The sequence below is a fragment of the Phoenix dactylifera genome, chromosome 10 (assembly GCF_051530095.1).
Source record: "Phoenix dactylifera cultivar Ajwa chromosome 10, Ajwa_hap1_PhDact_Kaust_v1.1, whole genome shotgun sequence".
Classification (NCBI taxonomy): domain Eukaryota; kingdom Viridiplantae; phylum Streptophyta; class Magnoliopsida; order Arecales; family Arecaceae; genus Phoenix; species Phoenix dactylifera.
Window position 1 is genome coordinate 19,964,992 of NC_143199.1, and position 13,179 is coordinate 19,978,170.

The window sequence follows — 13,179 nt, forward strand, 5'->3', positions numbered from 1 at the left end:
GGGTTTAGTTGTTCCACTGCATCATTGGATTGAGAAGAATAGGGAGGAGTAACCTGATGAATAATTCCATATTCTTGGTAGAATAGAGTCATCTTATTTGAGGCAATTTTTTTAGCTCATTCAAGTCTTTGAAGAGTTTTCAATTTGGACTTTAATTTCAACTTTAAAGATTTTGATTCTACTTAGAACTTCATCCTTGGATTTGATCAAATATGTGTAACAATACCCGTAGAAGTCATTTATGAATATTGCAAAATAATGATGACCTCCTCGAGTCGATGATTTGGTGGGAATCATGCACATGAATATGAGCAAGATTAAGTAGATTTGAGCTTCTATCAATTGATTTAAAAGGTTTCTGGGTACTTTTGGCTTGAACACAGGTTTTACATTGGAACATTTTATTAAGATGCACTTTAGAGATCAAAGTTCACATCATAAAGCCTACTATGCTAAATATTGGAAGATTCAAGGTTAAGAACAATAGAGGGATCTTTGTTAGAATTTTTGAGAATTATACTTAATTTGAATAAGCCTTCAGATATAAATGAAGGTCCAACACAAATATGTAGATTAGCTCCAAAATCAAGCCACCAATTATAAGATGAGTGAAAGCGGTTTACAAAGGGTTTTAGAGCATTCGACCTCAAAGAAGGTCCAACAACATTTTTGACCATGCTAACTTGAGATTTGGATGGCAGTCCTTCACCACATGATTGGTCCACCCACATACGAATTAGAAGGTTTCCTTCTTCTTTGGCTTCTAGTTTGGTTGGAACTGGCTAGGTTGCTTCTATTTTTTATGAGATTTAGAGGAAACGATACGATTCGATTGATTTAGGAAGTTCTTTTTGAATTTCTTCCCTCGAGATTTGAATCATGCCTGATTGGATTCAATTAGGTTGATTTGAGTTTAGATTGATCTAGAAATACTGTAGCTAAAATCAAACATAAATTAGTGAGCCGGTATGTCACCTAGCTTAGCCATCTTTTAAAGAATAAACCATTAAACTTTTCAGGTTTAATGGCACTATGATCATCAAAAGAAGCTCTTTACAGAGTTTTGGTTGTTTAATTGGTTTTGCATATACAAGTTTTCAGGGGTTTAGTCTTATATGTACAAGTGTTTGATTAGTGGCACTACAGAAAAATGGGCCTTTCCCGATGCATTTTTTCCAACGCTAGAAAGAAGCACCGGGAAAAAAGGAAACCACGCCAAAATGTGTCGACGCTTCATTTAAGCGTTGGTAATTCTCAGGAATAGACGATGCTTATTAGCGTCGTCATACTCTGAGGACTCAGACGACGCTTATAAGCATCGTTATAAATCAAATTCACAACAAAACCACAGCGGCCGCTCTCCTCCTCCTCATTTTGCATCCCGATCAAGCCCTAGCTCATCTCCTCCTCTTCGACGATGAGCGACCGACGTCCCTTGTCCTCTCTGGCGCCGAGCGACGTCCGATGCCAAGCTCCTCTCCTCCTCCCTCCTCTTCGGCGCCGAGCGACCGTCCGCATCCTCCTCTCCTCCTCCCTCCTCGCCGACGACGAGTGACCGACCCTTGTCCTCTTCGGCGCTGAGCGATGTCCGATGCCAAGCTCCTCTCCTGCTCCCTCCTCTCCGGCGCCGAGCGACCGTCCGCATCCTCCTCTCCTCCTCCCTCCTCTGCGGCGCCGACCGGCCGACCCCATCTCCCTCCGCCTGAGAAAGAGGTAAATTCTTCTTTCATGCAAAAGATACAAACCTTATCCTAGGCCGAGATGTGATAGATTTTAAGCCATTTCTTCGATGAAACAGCATGATTAAACTTGAAGCTAATATACAGCATGATTAAACTTGTACCATGGACTGCTGGAATCCATCAATGCAATTTAGGATCATAATATCACAAATACCTTCTCTTGTAAACCTAGGATCATCCAAAGATGCCGATCTTAAATGTAATCATCAAACTGAGATGTGGGAGAGAGAAGTCTGCCGTGGTGATGAATGACTGCTCATAAGAATTAGTAACCGGGACAAATGCCTCCCCAACATTTGGAGTTCTCTGAAGTGGTCAAATGGAATTGGACAAGAAATAAACTCTCGGGCAAATGCAAGGGAGCTGTAAAACAGAGGCATTAGTAGCTGAAAGTCTGCATGTCAGAATAACTCTACTTTCTAATATGGCAAAATGAGACTGTTTTCATCTTGATCCACTAATGGACTAATTTCCCATCCATATTTCTGTAACTTGGGAAAAACCTACAAGATGTGTATCTAATGTAGATGTGTTTGTGCAAAATAAAAACTTTAGACCTGCCCAATTGTCTGAGACATGAATAGTCAGTAGATGATCAGTAGACTCAGGCATGCTCGGAGATCACCCTAAAAAAATGAATATTTTGGAAGTATAGTGGCATACTACACGAAGACACTAAGCTATTGAATAAATTGCCTTCATATATAAGGAGTGCCCCAAAGGCCTAAAATGGTGCATTAAGGGGAGATATGATGGTGAGATTTGGTAGCTGTGCAAAGCGATTAGAAGGGTTTTGGAAGCCTTCAATTTCTAAGGTTTAAAAGGAGGAACCATGCTAATCTCTTTCTATCCATTTTCTGAAAGTGATACTTTTCTATTTCTCTTTGTTTTTTTTAAAAAAAAATAGAGAGGAACTATTTTTTGAAACTCTTTGAAACTATTTTTAACTATTCTATCATATAGCATGTATCAAGATAACTAGCTTACCAATATACTTTTTGTTGTAGATGGATGATAATGGGAGGGAGCCTAGTAAGGTAAAGTTTTATAAGATGACTCACACCCACCGAGATGGCAGTTTTATTCGGAAGAGTCAAGAGATATAGTTGTATGTATTCATCTTTGAATCTTTCAACGATATTATTATTAGTTCTATTATAGCCATACATTAATATGATTTTTTCTTTTGAGAGATATAGGATAGGGCAACAACTCTTATTTTAGAGCGTGTCGGGGAGTCATCATCATCCGACGCGATCAGTCATGTCGAAGCTCAGGTGCTCACCAAATTATTGGGCCCAGAGCATTATGGTCGAGTGAGGGGTTATGGCGTTGGAGTTACCCCCACTCAGTTGTCTGTAGTGGGCATGTATACAAGAAATGCTGGAGAAGGTAGTAGCAATGCAGAAGTTAGTAGACTTCGGACAACAATTGAAGATATGAAGGATCGCCATCAGGCAGAGTTGGCGGAGCTGAAGCAGAACCAACAAACTTTGCGGTCTCAGCTTGAACATTTTTCATCTATGTTACAATGATTTCTCTTTCCTCAGGTAAATAACTATATGTTTTTGATGACTTTACATAATTATCACTTATTTTCATGAGTTAATGATTTTCATATTCTAACTTCTAAAGTTTTTCTTTTTTTTTTTGTAGATTCTTGATACTTCAACAGCTTGTAGAGATGATGATGGTGCTAAATCTGGTCCCTGATATTTTTTAGACTATTATCTAAGGAGTTTTATATGTATCTTTCTTACATCTTTCAAAATACATTGTAATTCTAAACTTATTATGTAAATTTCATCATATATGATAATATGAATATTTTGAATGATCTGAATGTTTGTCTTGATGTAAATGTAATGCAGGTTCATATTGCTATAATATGTTTCTTAATATGCATTGTTTTTTCTAATTTGTTTTTTTTAAAAATAATCCACTCTCGATGCTTTAAAGCGTCGTTAAAAAACTCCTTTGGCACGGGCTGGCATGCTTTTGCCAACACTTATAAAGCGTCGGTAAAAAGATTTATTTTAGGCGATGCTTACAAAGCGTCGGTAAAAACCTTTCTCCGATGCATATAAGCATAGTTTATGCCAACGCGTTGTTGCGTCGGTAAAACCATCGGTAAAGCCATAGTTTTTTCGATGCTTTCTCTTAGTGTCGGCAAAAACTTTTCCTACTCAAGTATCGCCGACGCTTTTGCGACGCTTTCTTTAGCGTCGGCTGGATTTTTACCGAAGCTAATAAGCATCGGTAAAGGCTATAAAAAATACCGGGAAAAACTATTTTTTTTGTAGTGTGGCCTCCAATAATACTACTCTAGGTTTTTGAAATTCAAAGTTTAAATAGAGTGAGTGCACTAATAAAGAGCAGATAACAACAATAATATAAAGTAAATATGAACTAAGGATGAGACCAATTATTGTAGCAATTATAGGCTTCAAATTTGAATGTAATATTTAAAACATAATATATTTTATTTGTGGGGTTTTTTCCAAATTTTGAATTCAAGTTGAAAGTGCTTTTCAAATTTTGAATTAAATATGAAAATTAAGGAGAGTTCAGTATTTTTTTCGAAAACAATTTTCCATGTTTCTAACTTCTACATGGTTATCAGTGCAGTAAAAATAATTTATTTTAGATTTGATGTTACTGTTTTAGATTTTTTTAAACTATTTTCAAAGCAATAAAAAATGATTTTTATTTTAAGATAATTTAATAACTTCTGCATTATTTTCCTACTATATCCCGGAGTGTCCTAAAGAAACTTGTTTTTTGATCGATTTGCCAAAGAAGTTACAGAACAAGTCTAATGACAAAGAGTAGATAGGTGTACGTGTGTCCTACCAACATGTTGCCCAGTAGATACAACCCAAGAGGGGGGGTGAATTGGGTCTTTCAAAACTTTTATGCTACTTCTAAAACTTTTTGATTAACTATGCTAAGTTGTATAGATGCACAGTGAAAGTTAAACTTAGCAAGGGTTTGATGTATAGACTTCGACTTGATTAAATATGCTTGCAACTAAAGGATGTGCGGATAAGAATTAAGCAAGCAATTTATCTAAGTAAGTAAGTGTGTTAGTTAGACAATAACTAGAGGCATTACAAACACAAAGGACATATAGTGGTTCGGTGCACCCCAGCACCTACATCCACTCCCCAAGACCTCTTGGGAATTTCACTATAATCCTACCGATTACAGCCGGTTGTTTTACAAGCTCACAACCCAACTTGTTGTTTTACGAGCGCACAACGAACTCGGTCGGTTTTTCCAGGCTCACCGACTAGAACCACTCCGATTGTTTTTCCGGGATCACAATCGAACCCTACTCGTTGGTTTTACCCTCGGCTCACCAACAAACCTAACACAGTTGGTTTTCCCTTTGGCTCACCAACAAACCTTACACAGTTGGTTTTCCCTTTGGCTCACCAACAAACCTTGCACAGTTGGTTTTCCCTTTGGCTCACCAACAAACCTTAACCCCTTGATTCAATCCCTTGATTGAATCAAGTTACAAGATATTAAAACAAGGTATAAAACAAAACAAAGCTTCTTAAACAAGCAAATATGACAATATAAACAAATAGAGTAAAGAGAAGCCCTCAAACGAGTTTTGAAGATGAAGGAGCTCGGCTTCTTCTTTACTTGACCCTCTTCTGATTTGGCACGAAGTAGAGGATCACCGAGGCAGCACACGGATGGAGAGGAAGCTTTGGGATTCACTTGGATGCTCTTCTTCTCTCTATTTTCCTTTGAATGGCCCTTTTGTGCTTATGGGAGATTTTCCTTGTAATCTCCTTCAAATCTCTTCCCTAAATATTTTCTCCCACTTCCATGCCTTCTCCCCTAGCTCTCTTCTTGTTTTTATAGCTTTAGATGGCGTGGAAACAAGAATATAGCCGTTAGAGACAAGAAAAAGAGCCGTTGGACACAGTCTGCGTTTCCTGACAATGTTACCGTTGGGATCGGAGTCGACTCGCGCGATCAGGAGTCGACTCGCCTGTTGCAGGAGTCGGCTCGTGCTTTACTGGAGACGACTCGGCTACTGTTCCAAATTTGAATTAAAGTGCATGCCTTGACTGGGAGTCGACTCGACTTAACCCGGAGTCGACTCGCCAACATCTGGAGCTGACTTGGCATCTTCGGAGTCGGCTCATCCCATGAATCCAGAGGACATACTTTCTGATTTTCTTCCTCGAGTCGACTCGGATTCTCTTGGAGTCGACTCGGCTCTCAGAGCCCGAAAACTGATCCTCTGCATTTTTGGGGTCGCGCTGCCTTGGAGTCGACTCGAACTGTCTGGGAGTCGACTCGAATCTCAGAGGCAGTAACTTGGTTTTCTGTCTGTTGATGGTCGCGGAGTCTCGGAGTCGACTCGTGCAATGCGGGAGTCGACTCGAATCTCAGAGTCCCAAAAATGCTCTCTGACTTTTTCCTTGTGTTCCGCTGAGAGTCGACTCTTGCTTTCTTTGGAGTCGACCTACCAACCATCGGAGTCGACTCGCGTTCCACTGGAGTCGACTCGAATCTCAGACCCGAAAACTGCTCTCTGACTTTTCTGCCTGTGACTCCTAGGAGTCGACTCATACTTCTCCGGAGTCGACTCATACTTCTCCGGAGTCGACTCGAATTCCACTGGAGTCGACTCGAAGACTGTTCTTTTGAATTTTTCTTTTGATTTTACTCCTCCAATTTGAATCCTTTGAACTTTAAACTTTGGGCCAATAAATTGTAGCTTTCTTCCAACTTGAGAGCTTTGGAGGCCTTCTTGTGTTCTCCCAACTTGCTATGTTCCTTGCAAAATAAATATCTTTCTCCTTGCAACATAAGCATTAGTATCTATACTTCAAGGTTTTGTGATCATCAAAATCAATTTATGAATCAATCTTTGGGTCATCAATCTCCCCCTTTTTGATGATGACAAAACTTGGAGTATATGCAATATAAAAGATATTGATTTCTAGAAGTAATACATAGCTAAGTTGCATGAAGTAGAAAACATATATATTTAAAAACATACTTCATGATAATGCTTTAGATTTAATCAGCTTAACACAATCAACATATTTAAATTTTAAGCTGATTTGTATTCAATTCAAAGTAATAAAGCATTCTGAGTATATAGCATATACTTAGATATTTCTCCCCCTTTTTGACAACATCAAAAAGATAGTGAAACATTAAGTACACAGATCAGAGCAGAACACATCGAGTGTGAATTCAAGAGGTTTTTTTAATTTGATACCACAGATAGTTTTCTAATCAAGTGTAGGTGGAATCTTCCTTAGGTTAATTCAAGAAGTACCACAAATGATAGTCAAGGAAAAATATGAGTGGAAATCTAACCTCTCTTCACTAAGTATGAAAGCTTGTTCATTTAAGACCTTTTGCCCAATCTATTAAGTATTTTATCAACATGAGAGCAATTTAATTAATTTTCAGAGTAAAAGATCAAAACTTATATATTTGGAAAAACATATCATCATGTTGGATCATTAATTCTTAATGACTTCAAAGTTCTTTTATGATAATAAGAGCATTGGGGGCACAAATACTAAAATATGAGTTTATGCAATTTTTGATACATCTTTGAGCTCTTTTAAAGACTTTCTTTTATTCCTTTAGAAAATAAGCACAATTTGATACATAAAATAATGAATTGGCACAAAATAGAAGTTCTAAAGAGCAAGCCAATTAAAACTCATTAGTGAGGTTCAAAATAGATTTTCTAAGAGATACTCAAGAAAATTTAATACATTGTTCTCCCCCTGTTTTATTAAATTAGAGGCTCTTAAGATTTGTAATTTGGTTCATGAGTGATGCATAAGATATACTAACCAAATAACACGCCTCAAGGTGTATCATAAAGATTTTCAGATTTAAATTTCAGATGATACATATTGGAGAGTATTAGGATCACTTTTCATTTAGTATTCTTTCCCTCTCCTATAGATTCATGTAATTAAGTTCCATAAGACCTCTCCTTCTGAAATTTTCTTTCTCCCCCTCAATTGATCATTCCATTTAAGAGTTTAGAATCCTAAGATAATGTTCAACAAAATTGTCAATCTCAAAAATATATTTTCTATAAGTTTCAGCTTATTTTCATAAGACTCAAGGTTTGAGATAAGACAACCTTTATAGAACTCATCTCAAGGTAATTAAAGCATGTCTTGCAATATAAGGAGGTTCATCAAAATCAATCCATAAAGTTCAAAGCATGCATCAAAATAAAGTGTCTTTGGGATAGGATACTGAATATCTAAAGCTCCCCCTCAAAAGATGCATTCTTCTTTAATCATTTTAAATTGTTGAATTTCAGATTATAGTGATAAACGTGAATAACACTGAAATTCTATGACATCGAGAATGTAGAGTAATCTAGTATTATTCAAAATTTGTAGCAATTACTCTTTCTAATCCTTTAAGAACAAGGTATGCTTCCTCTTCAACTTTGAGAAAATGTACTGAAATATTAATCAAAAATGATTCATTTGAAGCTCAGTTTCTTTCAAAACCATTTACATTTTCTTTCTTTTAGACTCATTTGAGTGAGGTGAAATATTTCTAGGCTTTAAGATCATTCACTATATTAATGGAAGTCTTTTATAATGTAGGAGGGAAAAACATATAGATGATCATTGAGGTATATATTTTATAAACTTCAATTTCTTAATCACAGTTTTTCAGCTATGTACACATGAAGCTCAATAAAATTTTAAATATTAAAATAAAGTCATATATTTAAAAATATTTGCTTGTAATCAAGATCATTGAAAGACACACCATTTAGACCAATATGAGTACACTTTGAAGATAAGAAATGATATGTTTCGGAAGTGTATCGGAGCGATCAAAATAAATTCTGTTTTTCTTACATTAACATTTTATTTAGTAATCATATGGAGTTTAAACTTTTATACAAAATCATATTCTGAATTTCATAAAGATTTTCAATAGAGGCTTTTTAAGTCATAGTTTGAGATATGTATCTTTCACATTGTGGCTCATCTTAAATTATTACAAAATAAGGATATTTTAACAAGTATTAGAACATTATGTATCAAAGTTAGGCAATTAGAAAGATAGATCAAAATCAATTTATTTTTCCTAAATAGAGATACTCTTCTCTTCTCCTTTCTACAATTTTATTCGACTTTCAGATTTTAGAGATGATTATGAATGACAAATCTGAAATTTCTTTTCAATAGAACCAAACAAAAGATGTTATGTAGCAATTCAAACATTCAAACAAATTGTCCAAGGATGAAGCATTACAAAACATTGAGAATCAATAAATCAAGACATCATACCATATGCAAAATATACCATGTGTTAAGTCATGCATTAAAATACTAAGTACAAGAATGTCAAGGATCAAAATCAATTCTTTTCAAATAAACTCCCCCTATTTATATATAATCTTGCACTGAGTTCATCCTTAAAGTATGTTTTCAAGTGTTTAAAAAATTGACTTGATTCTTCTTATATACTTTTATTAACTTTGTCTTTCATTTTTACTTTCTTATGCTCTATACTCTATTTGCTCCCTATCCGGTGGAGTTGGGAAGGGGCACGAGGTACTACCACTAGCCTCCCTCTTGTGCCGTCCCTAATATGCCCTACACCGAATAGTTGGGTCAAATAGTGCCGGGTACTACCACTAGCCTCCCCATTGGCACCATCCCTATGATGAGCAATATAGAAAGGTTAAAATATTCACTCCAAACTCTCCCTGTTTGAGTGTAATTAATTATAGATTTTATCCCTTCCAAATGTGCCGAATATATTATGCTTGTTTTGCTTTTCCTTAAGATTGAAGTACTTGCCTTTACTCAGATTTTTCATCTCTTGAACAATGTCCATTTTCTTTTCTTTATCTCTCTCTCTTTTTGTCATTCTCAAGTAATTTACATGAAAGAGTAGAATAAAGAGATAATCTTATGTATCATATAGATGTATATTATGCAAACAACATTTTCATTGTGCTCAAGGATTCATAACTTCTCACAAGTTATTTTACATCAAAATTTTAAGCATATACTTGTGTATTTCATGGTTATGATATAGGCAAAGATATATTTTAGTTTGGGCAAACCATGAAATAATTTCTAAAAGTATAAGTCAGTCACTACACATATAGACATGATATCAAAAATTAATAATTAAAGAATTTAATCATGCCATAATAAGGTTTAAGTTACTGACTTTGCTCAACTAATTTGTGAGAAAGGTATCTAAATTACCTATTCATTATATGTTCTTCAAGCCAAACTAGATTTCTTATGTGTGAACTTTTGGCTGAAGAAGATCCTCTCTCTTGTTTGCATGTGAATCTTTAGTGTATCTTACATGAAGATATCCTTCAAGTTGAAATTTCTCATTTTTCTTTCTTGAAGGAAGGTCATTAGTTTCTTTAAGATACAAAGCATTCATCCAACATATATATTTTTAACTAGATGACTCAATATAAGATATGACAATAGTTGCATGTTGAGTCACTTTACTCAAGAGATTGCCTAAATATAAGCAAGCACATATCACTTGAACTAAAGAGATAGATTCATTAACCAAGATAGTTCAAGGACAAGCATGTGAGGCAATAGACAGATTTATCAAGGTCAAATCAATTTAGTTTAGATTCTATTTGCTTAAGATAATTATCAATAAGATGTGTTAACTAAGTTTTAATCAACTTATCTTAAGCGTTTGTTTCTATCAAAATTCAGATTATGACGTATTTGTTATCAATAAAATATGATTAATTAAAGTTAGATTGAAGTCTTGCACAAGGTCACATAATGAGCATACAATCTGGTCTACTAGCTGTATGATAAAATAATTATTCTATCATGCTTTAATACAGCTTTAAACAATAGATCTACTTTGCTCATCCTTTACAATTTCTACAAGATGGGGTCATAGATATACCTTCTTCACGCCAATCTTCCATAAGAGTTTTCTTGTGGGCTAACGTTGGTCAATGAAGATCCCCTTTCCTGTTTGTCTTAATTGGAGTTTGAGAGAAGATGTTAATTCATTCATCATATTTCAAATTCACTTTGCAATATAACTATTCATATAAATTTTCATTGGTAGAACAAAAATGATGCCATCAATGTGTGCTATGAGCAAGCAAGATATCATAGATTCTTCTTTTTGATGCATAGATTTATCACTATTACTTTCTATCAACAAGGTTACCTAAGCTTTTATATATCAAGCTTTTGATGCTTGTTTTAAATCACATATTGCTTTATCATATATGTAATGTGTAATTTTTAAATATGGTGGTTATCTAACATATATAAAGTAAGCACATAGAAGTCCATTCTACACACTCATTTGATAGGATATAACGTTTATAAAGCAAACAAATGATAAAGGTGATTTTTACTTCTAATCATGCAAGAATCTTATCAAGATCTATTTCATCTTTTCTTGATTTAATCTTCTAGTAGTCATCATTAAGTGTATATCTGAAAAATCCAATTTGGTTCTAATTAACAAGTTTTTCAGATTGTTATATGTAAAAGATTTAACCATATAATTTGATTTTAGTATTTTGATAATAGATCATTAGTCTCATAAAGAATAAAATGAATTGATACTTCTACAACTAGAATTTTTCATGAATGTTCTATATGCATTGCTTGATGAATGATATCCAAGGATAGAAATATCTTTATTAGATTTGGCATTATTTTTCAAGAGAACATATCAAGCATAACATGTACGACTGAAAAATATGAAAGATATGCAATGGTTCATTTTCCATTTTTCAGAAGATCAAAAGGAGTTTTCATCAAAAATAGATCTAATAGAAATCATATGTATGACAAGCAGTGATGATAGTTTTTTTTTAAAAAAAAATCATTTAAGTAGATGACTATCATACACAATTGTCTTTTTCATTTCTTCAAGAATTCTATTAATCCTATTTTACTTAAGGTGTCCTTGGTGCTGAAAATATTATTTTTCTGTGCACAACTTAACACAAAATTGGTTTTTAATCACTATGCCATGATACTTCTTTTACTTTCATAGTTTGCAAACCTTTTTCATTTGATCCCTTTCACAAGATTTAGCAAATGTAGAAAATACTTTAATTTTACTTGCCAAAAACAAATCCAATGTAAGCTTGTGAAAACTTAGTGATGGAAACAACATCTCTAGATTTAGAAATTATTTTTGTTTGTTTCCTTAGTTAGCATGCATAGTAAAACTTTGACCTTTAAGAGGATAATCTAAGTAATCCTATGGCAAGGTCTTTTGAGATTAAGTACATACTAGCATGAGCTGATTTCATATGCCAAATATGGTTTCTTTAATCTTGGTATTCATAGTGCATATATTCAAAAGCATACCAAGTACACATTATCATATCTATGATCAATAAACAATAATGCCATAGATAAAAACTTTCAATCAAGCATATAGAGAATTCATAGAGTTATTCTTAATAAGTTGATTAATCATTTAGCACCTTATCCACTAGTGAGTAAAATGAAATGATTTGATTATATTTCCAAAAGTATTTTCTATATACAAAATTGATCACTACTAGCAAATCATATCAAATACTAAAGCACAAATAATGATGAGATGCAAGAATTACTGATTTCATTATTATTTTTTTTGTTAATAACTTTTTAAGTTTCTTTATGTTCCATGGGTACCTTGGTACACCTATGTGTACATCCTCATTTTCTCATTTTGGGTACCCAAGCTTGCTTGAGTCCTTGAGAGTTAGGACATATGGTTCCTTTTGGAACCCATGTCTGTTTAATAGTAATAACTTTACCATTTGATTTAATTATACTAGAACGATAGGTAAAGTTGTTATTCCCATCCTTTTTATTTTTGAAATAAATTATCTTATTTAATGGTTTGCTTGGTAAATTGATAACCTTTTTCTCTAGAGATTTATGGCTAAGTGAAGGAGTCAAGCTAAATTTTGATTTATCAAAATCAGCATGTTGGCTTTCAAACATCATTTTTAATCTTTCTAAGCTTACGGTGAATTTGTTAATGCAAGATTTTAATTGATTAATTTCTTCGCTTAAGTTTTGATTTTCTTTAATTAAGCTATGATTTTTCTGAATCAATTCTTCTGAAAATGACCTTAAGCATTCATTTTCAGAATTTAGTTTCTCTTGTATTTCATCATTAGAATTTCTTTCTTTTGAAATTTTCAGATTTAGTTTCTTAAGATTTTTATTCTTTACAGCTAATTTTCTACATTCACCATACAAATCATGAAAAGCATTTAATAATTCATCATAAGAAAATTCTTCTTGAAAATTATTTGATGTAAGAGTAGATTCAGTTTTTACCTTGTCTTCTTGTGCCATAAAGCACAAGTCAGTTACCTCTTGTAGTTTCTTGGAGCTAATATCATCATTGTCGCTCCTAACTTTTATTTTCT